This window comes from Gopherus flavomarginatus, chromosome 6, assembly GCF_025201925.1.
Source record: "Gopherus flavomarginatus isolate rGopFla2 chromosome 6, rGopFla2.mat.asm, whole genome shotgun sequence".
NCBI classification, from domain to species: Eukaryota; Metazoa; Chordata; order Testudines; family Testudinidae; genus Gopherus; species Gopherus flavomarginatus.
In genome coordinates, this window is record NC_066622.1 from 131,596,916 (window position 1) to 131,615,671 (window position 18,756).

Here is an 18,756-nt window from a genome sequence, read left to right on the forward strand (position 1 = left end):
AGATAAGTGGACTGAAGAGCCAGTAGCAAAGGGGTTATTAAAAGAGGCGTTCTTGGAGGCTTTACAATGCACAAGTAAATCATTTGGAACACGATAAGGTTGTGTTCAGGGAAAAGTGTGGAAGGAACGGCTTATACCCCAGAGGTGGATAATCATTACCTGAGCCTTTTCTGATTTTGACTACCTGATCACCCCAACTGATTGCATATCAAATCGACTCCTGGCTGGTACTCCACGATGACTGAGACTCTGTGCCAACCCCATTAAACCAAGTTTCCTTTATGACTGTAAAGGAGGAGCTTGGAGCCCTGGTGACTGCAGTGTTGTGTCAGCTGCTGCCACAATGATTAACCCAGCTATTTTTATGTACAGTGCTGGGTCTGAAACCACACACACGCACACACACACAGGTTTTAAAGGGACAACTCATATGAGTAAGAGCTAGAGGCCTGGACCTTTATACAGTACAATAGAGTTTGTACAATGGTTCCTGATCCGTAGAGAAAAGGGAGTAGAGTGTACTATTAGGATTTGAAATTACTGTATTAATGACTGTGCTTTCACTCTTGTTCAGTATGTTTCACCTTCAAAGCATTTACAACCTTTAAGTAACTAATCCTCACAATTAGTTCTGCCCAATTTACAGATGGAGAAACTGAGGCAGAAATGTGCAATGACTCACCACAGGCCAAAGAGGAAGTCAGCATCAAGGGGCCACATTAATCTTTGGTGTAACTCCACTGAATGAGTGATGAATTTGGCCCAAGCTATTTCTTTTCACATTGACCTCTCATAATTGAGGATCCACATATAAGACTTAAGTGACTCATTCATTCTTTCAGTCCCTAATTCAAGGTAGACTGGACCTTCTCTCTCTCTGAGGTAATTGGTGATGATGGGAAGAAAAACAATCTATAGAAAGAAAAGGCAGCAGTTCTCTCAGAAGAAAATATACTTAGACAATTCCAGCAATGCTCTGCTGTTAACATCATAGACAAAACTGGATTGATGTTTCGGCACTGGGCAGGGTTTACAAACATCCCTTAGTGCACATGCTGGCCATGCTATTTGGAACCTATGCTGGAGCTGTATTTGCTCTGTATCCAGCTTGATCAAACAAAAATCAGAAAGCGTCGCCCATCAGTTTGTGTTGGTTGTCACTAGAAATCTGAAATCAGGCATGTGAACTCTGGCACTAGGATTGCCAAAAAACGAAACAAATTAAACCCCAAAACAGAAAAACAACCACAGCCTGGAGATTTCCCCCTCAAATTGTATGCATATAGTTTGAGTAATCCAGACGGTCTCATCTTGCTGTTCATATGTGTTTTGTTCTTCTAGTTGTGGCAGGAGTTTATTGGTGGTGGGTTGCATTTATGACAGGAGCATAGTTAATGTGAAAGCATATTCACCTTCTAGTTTATCCATTCGTATTGTTTCCTATTTAGGTGCTGCAATTCTTGGAATCCCTGCACCATGCTTAAAGTCTCTTTTGTACTAGGGACTGTACACATGCAAAGAGTTCCTGCCCCCAAGAGCTTACCCATCAGGGATGGTCTAGACAGTATTTGGTCCTGCCATGAGGGCAGGGGATTGGATTCAATGACTTCTCGAGGTCCCTCTTCCAGTCCTAGAATCTATGAATCTCTCTGCATTGTATCTGTTTTTCAAGCTCATGTTATAAAGTCAGTAGGAATCCAAACGCATGACAAACGTCAAATCAACCAACCAAAGAACAACAATTAAAAGACTTTCCTAGGGTAAAGGCTTTCCTAGGGTAAAGGCTTCAGTAAAATGATGGAGGCATGGTTTGTGTTTTCTTAATTTTAGCAGTAGTTTGAGGTTGTCTCCCTCATGTAGACTTTCCAAGTTGATCAGGTTTTCCATGACTCATGTGGCCCATTGTTTGGCCATCCAAGTTTTAACATCAGTTGTTCTTTCTGTATTCAGTAAGATATTGCAGCCATCCTGAGCTGGGAATTCAGTTATTTCCTCAATGCCTGATCCCCTAAGAAAGATTGCAGGAGTCTATGGGAGAGAGTGACTGCTGAGATGCAAGAACTAAGCGAGGGTATCCCCACCAGATATGCAGAAAGTAACCTGTCTCCCCATATTTTCATCAGCCTCTATTCATTTTTTAAAAACTATTTTTAAGTGCAACTGTTCTTTAAGCTGTGTGCTTGCCCTGTTGACTACAGCGAGCAAGTAATAGTCTGAATAAGGCAGTCATCATTACTAACTCCCATTCAAATCAAAGGGAGATATGTCCGAGTAAGCACTGAATACAAAGCGAGAAAGGACCTCAGGATTTGGGCCAATAACAGCATCTAATGCTCAGAGCACTTTTTATGCAAAGATCCTGAAGTGCTTTACCAGATCAAATATTATCCCCATTGCACATATGGGGAAACCGAGGCACAGAGCGGTCATGTGATTTTTACTTGTCACATGGCAGATCAGTTAGTGGCAGAGCTAGGAACAGCATTCATGTTTTCTGATTCCTAAGCTGCACCCATGAAACAATATTGCAGCACAGGGTCCAACAGAGGGGCAAAGGGCTGAGAAATCCTCTGCTCTCAGTAACAGCACCATACAGGATCAGGCCCAACGAGGTACCTAGACTCAAGTTTTTACATTTCTGGCCCAGTTACCATTATTGGCTCACAAATTTGGCCTTGGAAATAGAGAAGAGAGGAGAGGAGGGGGGAAGAGAGTTCTTAGACATGTTGTCAATATCTAAGCATGAGAAGGGGGAAAACAGCCCTTGGACACAGTGTCAGTAACTAAATAGGAGATTGTCTCAAAAAGAGCGTGTGTTGCTGACAGACATCAAAGTGCTTCCATTGAAAGGAACTTACAAGAAAACAAAACCTTGAGATCAGCCTGTGTCATTAGCTACCAAATGGTTCCGCTTTGTTATTATGTAAATGACATATTGAAATACAAATTGGAAGCCTTACAGTGTAATTATTGTTGCGTATTAATTTCCTTCATTTCTTACCAGCATTTCCCGCTAAACCCCTCTTATCTAACATTGGTGAGGCCGCTTTGTTTGGCTTGTTTTCTTCGTCAGAAAGGAAAGAACAGCCATGGGAAATACAGGATTTAATTAAAAGTTTCTATTTCAATCAAATAATAAAACAACACACATTTCTCTGGCAGCTTTCATTTAAAACAACAAGGCTTACTTATAGTACTGGAACTCAAAGCACTTTACAAAGACGTCAGACACATCCCCGTGTAACAGACAGGGACAATGAGGTGCAGAGAAGGGACTTGGCCATGTTATAAAGCTGGGAACCAAACCCAGATCTTCTGAGGCTTGGTTCAATGCCCTCTCCGCTAAGCCACGCTGCCTCCCTGATAAAGGAAATCAGCAGTTTCTTTACTAGTGTTCACATTCCTGTATGCGATCCCATACGTCACTTAGGTCCTCAAAAGAAGGGTTAAACATAGGCCTTGTGCTGGGGTCCCCTGCCCGGCGGCTGAATTTCACGCACAGGATTTCCCTGATCTGCAGTCCCCTGCATTTGCCACTAGATACCACTCCTTCCTCATTGGATTTAGCTACCATTCCCCAGAGTGCCTCCAGGCTGAGTGATCCACTATTATTTTGTTAAAGGTAGAAGACTCCACGCAAAAGCAGAGGTGTTACTCTGTCTCCCCTATGGTGCACTGTTACTGTTAAGTAAGTGGGCAGCATGAGCAAGGCCCAAGCCAGTGCTCTCTATGGCCAGAGGCAGCAAAACGACTTTGATGTTATTTACTCATGGAAATGTCCCAGGACGTCTTTGAACAGCGAATGGTACATCACAGGGAGAAAGAAAGAACCACAAGGAGAGAGCCTTGAGGAAATGTGTAGCCTTTTATTAATCTAACCAAAAGAACAGTGGGAAGATCTTCATTACTTGATTTGAAGGTTGCAAGGCTCTGGGTTATTTAAACTGTATTTCAGGGGTGAGTTTATGACCACAGCTCAGGGAAGAGTACAGAGAGTGGATTGTTATCTTACCTTTGAAGCACGCAGGAATTGCCAAACGACAGAACAAAGGGAATATTTAGAAAGATCAAAGCCTTTCTAGGTTTTTTGATATTGCTTTTAAGTGGATTTTGAAATGTAGCTCCTCCTTCCCTGACCTGCACTGCTGCTCCTCCTTATTTCGTGAGCAACAGCTGGACAGCAGAGGAGATTGTCCAGCTCAGCAAAGACCTAAATGGTGCAGCACATTACGCATCAGATGCAAGTGGGAAAGCAGTGAAACACACACCAATTTTAAACACAAAATGGCCTCTGTCTCTCCAGACAACAGAGGCCTTTGAGATTTCAAGATAAAGAAGGTGGCCGTGAGTTCTGAGACTGAACTCTCTGGAATAGGGATTGTTTTATTTGTTCAACGTCATCCAACACAGTGGGGCCCTGATCCTGACCGGAGGCATCTAGATGTTCCGGGAAGTCAAATAATAATGATAATATTGCTAAACAAGCCACCTCAATCAAGGTGTGGAAAGTACCATTAGGGGAAGCCTGATAATATACTGGCCAGAGACCTTATGGCCCAATGTTCCACAGTTACCGGTTATGAAGGACAAGGAAGAGACTAATTCACGTCATACACAAATGCTCTGTGCTTGGCAGGCCATAAGTCTGGAAGCTTCTGTTTCTTTATGGAACTGAATTCTGCCCCCAAAACTGACCTAACTCCAGGCTCAGAGCAGTATTAGTAAGATAAAGGAATAAGTGTGGTTACCTACCTGGCCTCGGAAAACCTTGCTCCAATTTAACAAGTGTTTCTTGTGGCAGCACTGAAGCGGAGAGTTCTGGGTGTGCTGCTCATTTGCCAGCTGTGCGGTTCAGATCCGAGTTTACACTTCTCCACAGTTTGCAGTGTTCTGAGCCAGGGTCTGGGTTTGGCCCTGCAAGCTCGGAGACTGAGGTGGCAAAAACAACACAGGGACCAGAGCTCACTTTAAAGGATAATGTCAAGATAGGCCCAGTTGTGGATTCAGCACAGGCCAAGGCAGTTCCTCTCCTTTCTGCATCCCCAACAGCCAATATATAGTCCTTCCCTGGAGCACTGGGTGCAAGTGGCAATGGTTGTGAGAGGTTCCTTGCTCATTAGTGATCAGAGAGGACACGCTCCCCGCTGCCACACGACCCGTCTGTAGCTCCCTGCTATTTCAGAGAGCACTGGGGTCCAAGCTGTGGGAATACACAATGAAGAAAAACCCCACACAAATATCTTCCCAAGATCTTACTCTATGCAAGGAACTGGCCACAGCAGCAGGCAGCCCTGCTATGTCATTTTCAACAGGACTTACTTTTAGGAAGGTAAATTGGATAACCCTGTAATTGGATCTCCTCTCATTACACAAGTGGTATCTTCAGACCCAAAGGGGATAAAGTATTTATGAGGACCTGCTGGGGAACAGCAAAGAAACACAGCTTCAGTAATAGCAGGATCAGGCACATGATACTGTATTTTAATGTGCCCCCATCTACCCAAGCTGAAATTATTTGTAGAGATGGGTGAAACAAGGGATACTTCAGACCTGAGGTATATTTAATCAGAACCCTCAAAGTTCAGCAGGGTTTGGATACTATTTTGCTTCTGTCTGGTTACTTCAGATTATGTAGCTCATCATCTTGGCAAATCCCAAAGGGACATAGCCTCCTGACAGATCAAATGCTATGCAGGTTGATCTCTGGTTAGGTCCTTAAAACTGAAAATCTAGCCAGACCATCTAATGTCCGTCATTTGGAATTTTATTTTGGTGAACACATCCGTGCTCACTGGCCATGGAGCCGCATTCCTTGTTAGACATGCTTTGGAATTCATTGGTCTTTCATCCTAGTAATATGCCTGTACCAAGAAAGCCACTGAAACTGCTGATGGAGGTGGGTTTGGCTACAAAAATCCTCATTTCTGATCTTGTCCTGCCATTTAATATGAAGCAGCTGAGGAAGATGATAAAAACAATCTGGTGTTCTTCACCTTCCTCCATGCCCACATTTCACTGCTGTATGATAGCATTGATGCAACCGTGGTTCTATAGATCCAGACCTTCGTAGCAGGCTTGATGTCTCCCACAGAGGCCACCAAAGGGCCTGAAACATGGTGGTGGCTCATATGTTATTAGAAAAGAGCTCACATTATTATTGAAATATAAATAAAATACGGTTCAGTGACTTATAGCGACTTTTCTTCGAAGGATCTCAAAACACTTTATAGTGCACTGAGTCTCACAGCATCCAATGGAATAGGCAAATATCATAACTTGACAGATGGAGGTACAGCATCCAGGGGTGTGGCCACTTTGCATCAGCTTCGCTGGCATAAAGTGACCACAGACTGGGAGTCAGAAGTCTCCTCGTAGGATATACCCTGGGTGTAGGGGCCGCTCCAGAAGATGCAGAGTTGGTTCTGTGGAAGATGTTCTGAAGTGGGATGTGGGTTTTGTATGAGAACTTGGTAGCAGAACTGGACAAGTACCTGAAAAATATTTTCCATGCATATTGGAAATAAAAAGCAGAATTCGCTCTGGATACATTTGTGCCTCCTTTTTGCGTTCACTTTCTGTAATTCTCCTAGTGATTGAGTTTGCAGGCATGAAATGTACATGGAGGTGGTGAATTTTAAGTAACTGTCCACAGAAAGTGAATTTTGAATATGTGAACTGGAGTCAGCACTAAGGAGCACATAGGTCAGGCTCAACCAGCATGGCTTATAATTCAAACACTGGACTTTAACAACAATTTGCTCATGAACACTCTCTGGGCCAGGGGCAAGTCAGTCACATTAACTAGCAATAACACATCAATTTGAGAAAATCAGCAGCTGGTTATGGACAATTTGTGAACAGACAGAATTGGAATACATTATTTGCTAAGAATTATTCACTATTTGATAGCGCATGTAACTTTCTATGCATATCTTGGGCACTTTCATTCAAGACTTGCAAAATACTTCATAAACACTAATGCATTAAACCTCCAAAGACCTATGGTAGAGATGGATCCAAATGGTTCCCCGTTTTACAGATTGGTGAACTGAGATGCAGAGAAGTGACTTAGCCAAGGCCAGACAGAAAATCAGTGGCAGAAACAGGAATAAGACTTAAGAATTCTGTTACTTTATCCTTGCTTCAGCCACTAGAGCACACTTTTTAGCCAAGCTCATTGCGATAGAGGGTTTAGAAGGCTGGGTAGCCTTGTGGTTAGCACACCCAACTTCTGGCCATGCGCCCCTCTCTCAGGATGGTAATGGTGCCTGTTCCAGACCTTCAGGAATCTTCAGTTTTCCACCAGCATCTGGGCCTCGGCTCTTAAGTGGTGTGGTAGGGGGACCCAAACCCTCCCTCTACACCCAGTTTCAGCTCGGGGACCTGTGGGAAGCAATACTGTCTGGGTCTTCCATGCAGCAAGTCCAAGTTCACTTCCCTGGGTTACTTCTTACCATTAGGTCCCTTCAGTTTGGGGCATGGCCAAACAAGCAGTCTCTCAACAAACCACACAAAAGTCTAAAGGAGCAGGGCCTCAAAAGGGGTAGTGGTGATAGACGAAACTGCTTGTAGGCCTTATCTGCTCTATAGTCCCTTCTCAGGCTCAATCTTCTGTCTGGCTTCCTGGAGGAGGACTCCTCTTTCCTGCACCCTGTCCACTACCCTTTGTCTGGGCTTCTGAGATCCCTTTTAACTTGCTCTTCCAGTCAGAGCATGCTTGGCAGGCCCGGAGACCCAGCATTGCCTTTTAATGCCCTCGGGCTCAATGTGGGGTTTATATAACCCATCATACATGTCTGATTGTAAACATCACTTATACAGGTAACATGCCTAATTCAGCCTGGCTTATTAGCACCCAGTCTAAACTATGTCGTTTAGAAGAGCTCCAATTCACCCTGTGCACAAGCCGGCCTCCGAGAATACATGACTCCAATCCTTCAACATTTGTCAAGCACCAGTAAAATACTCAGCACTGTAGAGGACCCAGAGTGAGACAGTCTTTGCTCCAAAGAGTTCACGGTCTAAAAGATATGGAGAAGATGGGATTTACTGGGAAGCCAAGAAGAAGAAAGAACTCACAGGAGAGTTTTGATGTCTTAAAATATTTGGCACAGTTCTCTTCTTATGGGTATTGTGGGAGACGTGAAGTGAATCTTAAGGAGGGACTTGCATGTGACATAGGTTGGGGCTTGGTGAAGAGGAAACTGCATTGCATGCATATGGAAATTATACTTGTGGAAATACTGGACACGCCTGCCTTCACATCCCTTTCTTATGTGAAAGTTCAACCCAGTGATAAACTGTGGCTCCAACAGGAGGCAAACAATCACGGATGGTCTCAATTCATGATTAGTTTACAAGGCAACTAAATTCCTGATGCCCACAGAGTATCTGGGTCTGGAACCATAGAACTAATAATGTAGAGAACTCTCATGCAGGAAATGGCTTTAGATCTAGGATTTTCCAAAGGGCCTAAGTGAGTTTGACACCGCACTCCCAATGAAAATCAACTAAGGCTTAAGGGCCAGCATCTGTTGAAGTCAATGGAAACCTGTCAGGACCCCAGTCTCAAACCCAGGCCCACTGCATTTTTGGGAAGCAACAGCGGTCATTGTGACACCCAACACACCGGATTACCAGCAAATTCCTTGGCTAGGTCAGCGTCCAGGGCTCTGCAACTCACTTCCTGATTGGCCACAGTCTTGACCCTGATTGGCTAGTGGTTATATATAAACTTCCTTCTTCCTTTCTGGACTTGTCTGTGCAACAAGCAAATTCCCGTTAGTTGCTACTCAGACCCACCTGACTGCCTTGTCACCACTCCTGACCTTATGTTGCTGCCACACCTAACCCTACCAGTTACCTTGCTGCCCCATGCCCTTGGATTGGACCTCCTGGCAATCAAACCTCGTGTGTGGACTCTGATCACTGATAGGACGTGCCTTACAGAACTTTTCCATTGACTTCAGTTGGAGTGCAACTCTGCTTGTGCTCATGCTCTGATCCAATCTCACTGAAAACAGTCCCACTAACTTCAGTGGACACTGGATCAGACCCTTTAGTCCTAGTTTTATCATTCCGTGGCATTCAGACTTTTAGTGGGATGGGATGAGGGGCCCAGTGGGCTTTTCATACTAGAAACCAATCAAAGCCAGAGGACTTGTCTGGACTGTAAAATTAAGGGGCCACTAAATGTGTTGTCAACCTTTGGTTTACATAAACTGGTCCTGAGTGCAGTCAGACTTTGAGTGGGGATGAGGAAAGACTATGCTTAGAATTTGAGTTTCAGCACAATAGCTGAACACAGTTTCTCTGTGTCTCTACCTGCGTCTTTAGCATGCTCAGTAGCAATTCAGCCAAATCACTTACTGGCAGTCGTGCTCAGTAGGGGTTTAAGTTTTGCCGTGCAGACAATGCTGGCAAGACAAGACAGACAGACAGAGATAAAATGGAGTTGAGAGAAAAGCCATAAGTAAGAAGGTTAATATTTTCTGACTGTCTCTCCCAGCTGCCACGTGGATTATGGCTGCTTCTCCTCAGCCCTGTTGGCTGGGATACCAGTTTCACTGGTATTTAATTGTCTGCGCCTAACTATACATTACACAGAGTGTAATTTAACATTGCTGGCCAGATCGTAGAGATAAGCAAGGTTTACACAAACAGCTACCAGAGCAGAGAATCGTTTCTGTCTAATTCTAGAGTCCTTTGTAGTTAGTGGCTCCAGACAAGGGTGGGACAACTGTATTGACATCACATCTTCAGATGTTTCTGAGAGTTGTAGGAAAAATCTTGTAACACCGGAAGAAAAACTTTTAAACAAAAATTAGGGTAAAGATCCTCAGCTGCTGTAAATTGGTGTAGCTCCATTTCAGTTGCCATAGCAATACTGATTTACACCAGCTCAATATCTGGCCATATAGCTGTATGATTCAGTTTATCCCCTTTAGCAATGATCCGCAAAAGGAAAGAAAAAAAGAGGATTGTGCCCCCGATTTTATTACCTTATTTATGTATTGTTACTTTATCACATACGAAGGACATATTTTTTCACCTTAGCAATATAAGGAATGTCAAGCCTATTCTTCCCTGCTTTTGTTATAGGACTTGGAAGGGAGTAGGGATAGTCTCAGAGATGTGGATTAAAAGCTCCATTGGCTGAAGGGACCAAAGTGTTGATTCTTTAGCAAAAATATTTGTTTCAAGAGTTGTTTGGGCAACTGCGTTAAACAGGAGTGTACAAGCAGCAATCAAACCCCAAGAATTCTAAAGATCCTGACTAAAAATTACCTCCTCTCTCAATTAATCTGATTTCACACTTTAGTTCTGCACTGTCACACTCCTAACAGTTCTCTGGTGGTCCAGAGAATATTTCGGGGTAAGGAAGCTTTGAATTTCTAATAGAAGAATCAAGAATGCTGGGAATCATTAAGAAAGGGATAGATAAGACAGACAATATCATATTGCCGCTATTTAAATCCACAGTACATCCACATCTTGAATACTGTGTGCAGATGTGGTCGCCCCTTCTCAAAAAGATATATTGGAATTGGAAAAGGTTCAGAAAAGGGCAACAAAAATTATTAGGGGCCTGAAACAGCTTCCATATGAGGAGAGATTAATAAGATTGGGAATTTTCAGCTTGGAAAAGAGAGGACTAAGGGGGGATATGATAGAGGTCTATAAAATCATGACTGGTGTGGAGAAAGTAGATAAGGAAGTGTTATTTACGCCTTCTCATAACACAAGAACTAGGGGTCATCAAATGAAATTAATAGGCAGCAGGTTTAAAACAAACAAAAGGCTGTCAAATGATTAAAAAATTAATCACATGCTCTTAAACAATAATAGAATACCATTTATTAAATGTTTTGGACGTTCTCTACATTTTCAAATATATTGATTTCAATTACAACACAGAATACAAAGTGTACAGTGCTCATTATATTTTTGATTACAAATATTTTCACAGTAAAAAAGAAATAGTATTTTTCAATTCATCTAATACAAGTACTGTAGTGCAATCTCTATCATGAAAGTTGAAATTACAAATGTAGATTTATGTACACAAAAATAATGGCATTCAAAAATAAAACAAGGTAAAACTTTAGAGCCTACAAGTCCACTCAGTCCTACTTCAGACAATCGCTCAGACAAACAAGTTTGGTTACAATTTGCAGGAGATAATGCTGCCCGCTTCTTGTTTACAACATCACCTGAATGTGAGAACAGGCATTCACATGGCACTGTTGTAGCCAGCATCACAAGATATTTACGTGCTAGATGCGCTAAAGATTCACATGTCCCTTCATGCTTCAATCACCATTCCAGAGGACATGAGTCCATGCTGATGATGGGTTTTGCTCGATAACAATCCAAAGCAGAGTGGACCGACGTACGTTCATTTTCATCATCTGAGTCAGATGTCACCAGCACCAGGCTGATTTTTTTTTTTTGGGTGGTTCAGGTTCTGTAGTTTCTGCATCAGAGTGTTGCTCTTTTAAGATTTTTGAAAGCATGCTCCACACCCCGTCCCGATCAGATTTTGGAAGGCACTCCAGATTCTCAAACCTTGGGTCGAGTGCTGTAGCTATTTTTAGAAATCTCACATTGGTACCTTTGTGTTTTGTCAAATCAGCTTTGAAAGCGTTCTTAAAATGAACATGTGCTGAGTCATCATCTGAGACTGCTATAACATGAAATATATGGCAGAATGTGGGTAAAACAGAACAGGAGACATACAATTCTACCCCAAGGAGTTCAGTCGCAAATTTAATTAACGTACTATGTTTTTTAACAAGCATCAACAGCATGGAAGCATGTCCTCTGAATTGGTGGCCAAAGCACGAAGGGGCATATGAATGTTTAGCGTATCTGGCACGCAAATACCTTGCAACACCAGCTACAAAAGTGCTATGTGAATGCCCGTTCTCACTTTCAGGTGACATTGTAAATAAGAAGCAGGCAGCAGTATCTCCCATAATATAAACAAACTTGTTTGTCTTAGAGATTGGCTGAACAAGAAGTAAGACTGAGTGGACATGTAGGCTCTAAAGTTTTACATTGTTTTGTTTTTGAGTGCAGCTATGTAACAAAAAACTACATTTGTAAGTTACATTTTCACAATAAAGAGATTGCACTACACTACTTGTATAAGGTGAATTGAAAAATACTATTTCTTTGGTTTTTCATTTTTACAGTGCAAATATTTGTAATAAAAAATAATAATATAAAGTGAGCACTGTACACTTTGTATCCTGTGTTGTAATAGAAATCAATATATTTGAAAAAGTAGGAAAAAAATCCAAAATATTTAATACATTTCAATTGGTATTCTATTGTTTAATAGTGCGATTAATCGTGATTCATGTTTTTAAGTTAATCACATGAGTTAAGTGCAACTAATTGACAGTCCTAGAAATTTTTCTTCACACAACACACAGTTAACCTGTGGAACTCTTTGCCAGAAGACATTGTGAAGGCCAAGACTATAACATAGTTCAAAAAAGAACTAGATAAATTCATGGAGGATAGGTCCATCAATGACTGTCAGCCAGGATGGGCAGGGTTGGTGTCCCTTTTCTCTCAGTTTGCCATAAGCTGGGAATGGGCAACAGGAGATGGATCACTTGATGGTTACCTGCTCTGTTCATTCCCTTTGGGGCTCCTGGCACTAGCCCCGTTGAAAGACAGGATACTGGGCTACATGGACCTTTGGTCTGACCCAGAATGGCCGTTCTTATGTTCTAAGCAGGAAAAAAACCTCAAAACAATTTGGGTTAAAAATAGAATATACAAAACAAAAATCTTCCCTGGTCCTTCTTTATGGACAATAAAGAGGCACATAAAAGAGAGGCCCAACCCAATTTTTGTTTGATTTTGCAAGTGACCTTTCAGTCAGGCTGAGTGTGATTAACTAACTTGGCTTGTCAAAAAGCAACTAAGTGGCAGTATGATAAGCATATCAGGACGAAGACTCTGTAATTCAACCAGTTGTATGCATCTAGTCCAGACAGGTAAATTCCAATATGTAAAGTATATTTTTCACCCTCACTAAAAATGTATTTGCTTTTTATAAAGATTAATCTTTAAGTTAATATCCTGGAGAAAAGGAAAGCCATGTCACTTGCAGACAGCATGAATGACATGTGCCTTGGCTTCTATTAGTCACATACAGAACATTCACTGGGTGTTCCATATGTATCAATCATGTTATTAATCATTGCATTTGCGAGACCACTCAGTTCTTTACAAGGCAAAGGAGGGCTGCTTAACAAGCGGGGTGGGGCTCAGCTGGCCAGCTAGCTAAACTCAAACTAAATTCATAAAAGCAAAATGGCAAGAAGGTAGCGGAAATAATCAGGTTATTAGAAACCCAGTGGTTGATTAGTGGACTGGGCAGCAGCACAAGGTGGCTTATGGAAGGGCGGTTTCGTTATATATGGAGATTACAACAGTCAAAGTAAATTGGGTTCCTCTGTCTAATCACTGGCCTTGCTGGAGGTTTGCCTGGCTTTGTGTCACCTGCCCTGAAATTTGCCATCATGCACAAACACCTGCTGCTCCCTCTGGTTTTAAGTCTTCACACTCCCTCTTTGAATCTTATGCATAAGGGGCATACTCTGTCTTCAGCAAATCCTTCCACTTCTTCTGAATTACAGACACACAGCAAAGCACAGACTGAGCTAAACAGCACTCATGATTCTTTGCTTTGTGGGTCAGGTCTCCAGAGGAAAGGGCCCTGAAGGTCACTAGGCCCTGAAGTGTTGGAGTCTGTCCTGGCAGAATGGGAAGGAGAGAAGAGAGTGTTAAACTGAATAAGGCCACATGAGAGGCAGGCAATGAAAAGTTGAACTGGTGTACAACTTCAGGGGAACCGTGGGAAGGTTTCCTGGGATGCAGAGTAGCCAGAGATAATCATGGGAGATCCTCTTCCCACTTATAACCCATGTTTGACCTCTCCAGAGATGGGGACTGAGAGGAGTAGCTGTGCCCATGTCTCGGGGGGTGGTGGGGGGGAACTCTACCCTCTGGGATCTTTGGGGCAGGTTCTGAGATGGTGACATTGGAGTGGGTGGATATTGAATCCAGTGGCTCTAATATCACATGCAACTGGCTCAGGCTGGGGAGGATGGAGGGCTCTGACTGTGAGGAGGGGCTGTGACCATAGGATAAAATAGCAGCTGTTGCCTCACTCCCTGTCATAGGCTGTAAGGCGAATTTCACCTTCCCAGACCTGGCTCTCATCACACAATTAGCTGGGCTGTAGGCAGGTGAAGTCAGTTTCAGTGAACATGTTTTTACATCCTAACTTTATACCATGCCACCATTAGTAACAAGGCAGAAGCCACACATCCAATACTGATATAGAGGTAAACATGGTTGCACAGATAACTGTATGGATTTTAATATTCCTTAAATATTTACACATTCTAAGTTGTTAGTCAGTGTCACTTTAAATAACTTTAGATATCAACATCAAAATAAGCCTTAAAACAAATCAGACATAAGGGGTTTTGCTGCTGAAATTCATTGACGAGTCATCTGGTTTAAAACAACTGTCTGTGTATATTTTAAGGTTCATTTAGAAAGGGTCATAATTTGATCTACAGACTAATTGCAAATATTTAGTTCTTACAGAGCACTTTCCATCCCAGAGATCTAAGTGGTTTATAAATGAAGTGTAAGTATAGTTTATCCCCATTGTACAGAGAGGGAAACAGACGCATAAAGAGGGGAGCTGACTTGGCCATGGTCACACAGCTGGTCAGTGGCAGAGCCAGGTTACAGATCTCTTAGGATACAGCTATACAGCAATAGAAGACCCACAACACTGATCCTCAAGGGATGTCTATGCTGGAATAAAAGATCTGTGGCAGGGCTGTGGCTGGCCCAGATCAGCTGACTCTGGCTCCTGAGGCTCAGGCTATGGGGCTAAAAACTGCTGTGTAGACATAAAGGCTCAAGCTGGAGCCCGGGTCTGGGATCTTCCTGCCTCATGGGGCCTCAAAGCCCAAGTGTCTACACAGTAATTTTACAGCCCCGTGAGCCCAAGTCAGCAGGTCCAGGCCAGCTCTAGGTGTTTAATGGCTGTGTAGATGTATCCCCAGCACCCAGGTCAGCTGACTGGGGCTCACGAGGCTCGGCCTGCGGGGCTAAAAATTGCAGTGAAGATGTACAGGTTTAGGCTCAGCTGCAGGGTCTACCCTGTGGCCGGAGCCCCAGAAACCAGAATCAGCTGACCCAGGCTCAGACTTGGTGCTGTGGGTCTTTGAATGCTGTGTAGAGGTATCCTTTTTCTTCCAACACAGTGCCCCAGAATCATCTAGGTGCCCAAGGCTATTCTGTACCATAATCTTGCATTTTCATTTTAATGTCACCCATGCATGGTAAAATCCACCACTCATTCATTAATATATATTAAAACACACACACACACACACACACACACCCCACCCCGAAAACAAAAGGTTAATTTATGTAGGCCCTTATGAAAATAATATGCTCTTGTGTGCCCTCTGCTAGTACTGCAGCAGCAGCTACTTATTAAACCCTGTTCCCAGAGGTGAGGTGATGTTACCAAATGATGTTTGAACACAGGGAGGAAGTAAATAAACAAAGAAAAAGGATCGCTTTTGTCTCAGGCTGTTCTAGAAGAGCAGGAAAGCAAGGCTTGCCAAAATGGAAAAGAACAAAGCCAGTGGAGAAATAGCATTTATTTTTAAGCCTCCCTGAGAGTCATTGCAAACAATGGGGAGTAGGAAAAAAAATTCTAACAAACCATAAATGATGAAAAAATGTGATAAGAATCTCTGTCCTGGGCTCTGGCTTCCGTTCATGGGTTTGCTTAAAAGAGTTCTTACAATGCCTGGCTTATATTAAAAAACCATCCAGCCTTGTACTTGGGTTCCCTGCACTTAGGGTCTCGTCCTATCTGTCTAAGTACCAACATGTCCTCCTTTACTATGGTATCAAAGCCTCTTCTAATTATTAGCAGCTTTTGTCCTCAGTCTCTATGAGGTAGGGCAGGGCCATTATCTTCACTGTACACATGCAGAACTGAGGCACAGAGAGACTAATTGACTTGCTCAAGGTCACACAAGAAGTTTGTGACTGCGCAGGAAACTGAACTCAGGTCTCCTGAGTCCCAGTCCTGTCCCTTTGCCACAAAACCATCCTCCCTACCCTAAAACAAATTGATAACAAAGACTCCTATGCCCTTAGTGGTGCCGGATTTTCACCCACATACAACACAATCGAGCATCTGAAAGGCAAGTGTCTTAGAAGAACAGGCAGCAGGTAACTCAAGAGAAAGGAAAACTACCTCTTCAACAGACTGACATGAGCTATTCCAGCTGTAACAAACCTGGTGAGAATACAGAAAAAAGTTACTTGACTGAAACATATCTGAGATACGAAATATAAAAAGGGATTAACAGACAAGACCAGAACCAAGCTGAGCTGGAGCAGGAATAATTTGATCTTAAATATATGATTATGAGCTGGATGAAACCTTGGATATGTCTACACTATGGGGTTAGGTTGGGATTAGGTTCTGTATTTTAGCTACTAGACCACACTCAACCCATGACTGTAATTTAGAGATAACACATCAACAAGAATAAAAATTAGATTAGATGGTGAATACAAGAGAACAGCAGGACTTTCTTATATAATAAAACATTTATCAATTAAGAAATGGTCTCTAAATCAAAGGGACTTAAGCACATGCTTAATGTTAAGTACACCTCTACCCTGATATAACGCTGTCCTCGGGAGCCAAAAAATCTTACTGCGTTATAGGTGAAACCGGGTTATATTGAACTTGCTTTGATCTGCTGGAGCACACAGCCCTGCCTCCCCGGAGCACTGCTTTACCGTGTTATATCTGAATTCGTGTTATATCAGGTCACGTTATATCAAGGTAGAGGTGTATGTTTTTAAGTATTCTGCTGAATAGCAATAGACTTATGCATTTGCTTAAATGCTTTTTGAATCAGGACTCAAGGCCTCAGTCTAGCAAAGTACTTAAATACATATTTAACTTTAAGCATGTGAGTAGTGCCATTGACATCAGTCAGGTCAACAACAAGCTTAAAGTTGAGCACACGCTTAAACATGTTGCTAATTGGAGCATATGTGAGGAAAGGTTGTAATACCAGGCCCTAATCACCCAGGGCATTAATTTTATTTTCTTAAATGCAGCATTGAAAATATCAGGTGTATTTTTTTTTTAATCTTATGCAAAAAACTAATTTTTTTTAAACAATAGTAACAGCTGATGGAGATGAGAAACCTGATGGAAATAATATGAAGTGGGAGCTGCAAAGATGCTCTTAACCAAGAATTCTAGAAGCTGCAAAAAATGTCCTAATTTTACTATTCTTTTTAAATAATTGCTCCAGCAATTGTAACCAAGTGAATGCAAATAGTACACAGAATTAACTAGGCTATCAAGGTAATTCATACAGACAGAAAATAGATGCAACACAACGGAGGAGTAATGGAATAAAAGGAGATGTCAAGAAACCGACATTATCTCTGCCCAGAAAATGTGTGGGATTGTTATATCCAAGTTCCTAAGTCTATGCAGCTGGCTGGCCAGTAGAAATATCCTTTTAGGTTGCTGAAGACAGATAGCAGGAATAAAGGGCTAAATTAGCTACAACTTTGACAGCCTTTTGGTTAACAAAGAGAGTTAAGGAGTATTGTAATTCCCTTTAGGCCAGAGAAGTAAAGATGGCTAATCCTAAAATCAATCCCTTAATCACATCTATCAAATTAGAGGCAGCTGTCAAAAAATAACACACTCAAATGCCTCACTGAGAGCATGGCTGAGTCCACACAACACAAAGGTCTTTAATCAGATGCTGGAACAGACTAATATGGAGGAATGCTCCATGCATACCAGAATTTCTTCTATCTTCTTATGGGATGCTGCCACGTTTAATTTAAATTTTCTGGGTATTAAGCCAGTTGTGTGCTTCAGAAATTTGAGTTAAGGCAGGGAGAATTGTCTTTGTGGGCTTGGCTGGCAAACGAAAAGCTGGTCAGACCCAAACCATGGGTCTGATGAATTTGCCCTTTTAAAATCCAGCTAAAAAATTAGTTTGGAAAGTTAAGTCTACTGGACATAGTTTGGCCCATGCTCCCAAGGGGGGCACAGATGTATACTGCAAAGTTATCCTTACTGTGTATCTGTAGTCTGGTCAGTGACTGCTCATTGTTCACGTTCTCCATACAGAGATTCCTCCAAGAGCACATATCTGGAAGCAGAGCAGAATAGCTATTCCTGGGTCAGGTGATGTAAGCTTAAAAGCTCCTTGAGCATACAACCAAATCCAGTTACACACACTCCTGCCAAAAAACAAACAAAAAACAAAAACGAAAAAACCCAACCCTATGCCACTCTGGGCTTGCCTGTTTTCTGGCAAGTACTTATGGTCAGTGTTCAGATACTATGCTGATAATTGCACTGTGAAAGATACTAACACATCAGAATTTGGTCCTAGATCTTCTAAGCATGACTGCCAAAATATAGTAGAGTGGATGCATATTTTAAAAGGTGGAAAATAGACAGAAGATGGACACAAAAAATCATGTCTGGCTTCAGGAAGTTGTTCCTTAGAAGGTTTTTCCTTGTGGTTTATCCAGGAGATCTATAACTGGCAGTAATGACAACAAAACTACCCAACTTGAAAACAAACTCCCAAACAATGCAATAAGCATCATATTTTGACAGTTTCAAAACAAAACATT

General features: G+C 42.2%; 1 long non-coding RNA gene across 1 annotated transcript; it reads right to left on the reverse strand.

Moving 5' to 3' along the window:
* Positions 1-3,864: 3,864 nt before the first annotated feature.
* On the reverse strand, positions 3,865-5,413 carry LOC127053481 (uncharacterized). Its single transcript, XR_007775049.1, has 3 exons — positions 5,320-5,413; positions 4,753-4,929; positions 3,865-4,210 (listed from the first exon to the last, which is right to left on the reverse strand). It is a non-coding gene; the product is annotated as an uncharacterized LOC127053481 (long non-coding RNA).
* Between the last annotated feature and the right edge of the window lie 13,343 nt (positions 5,414-18,756).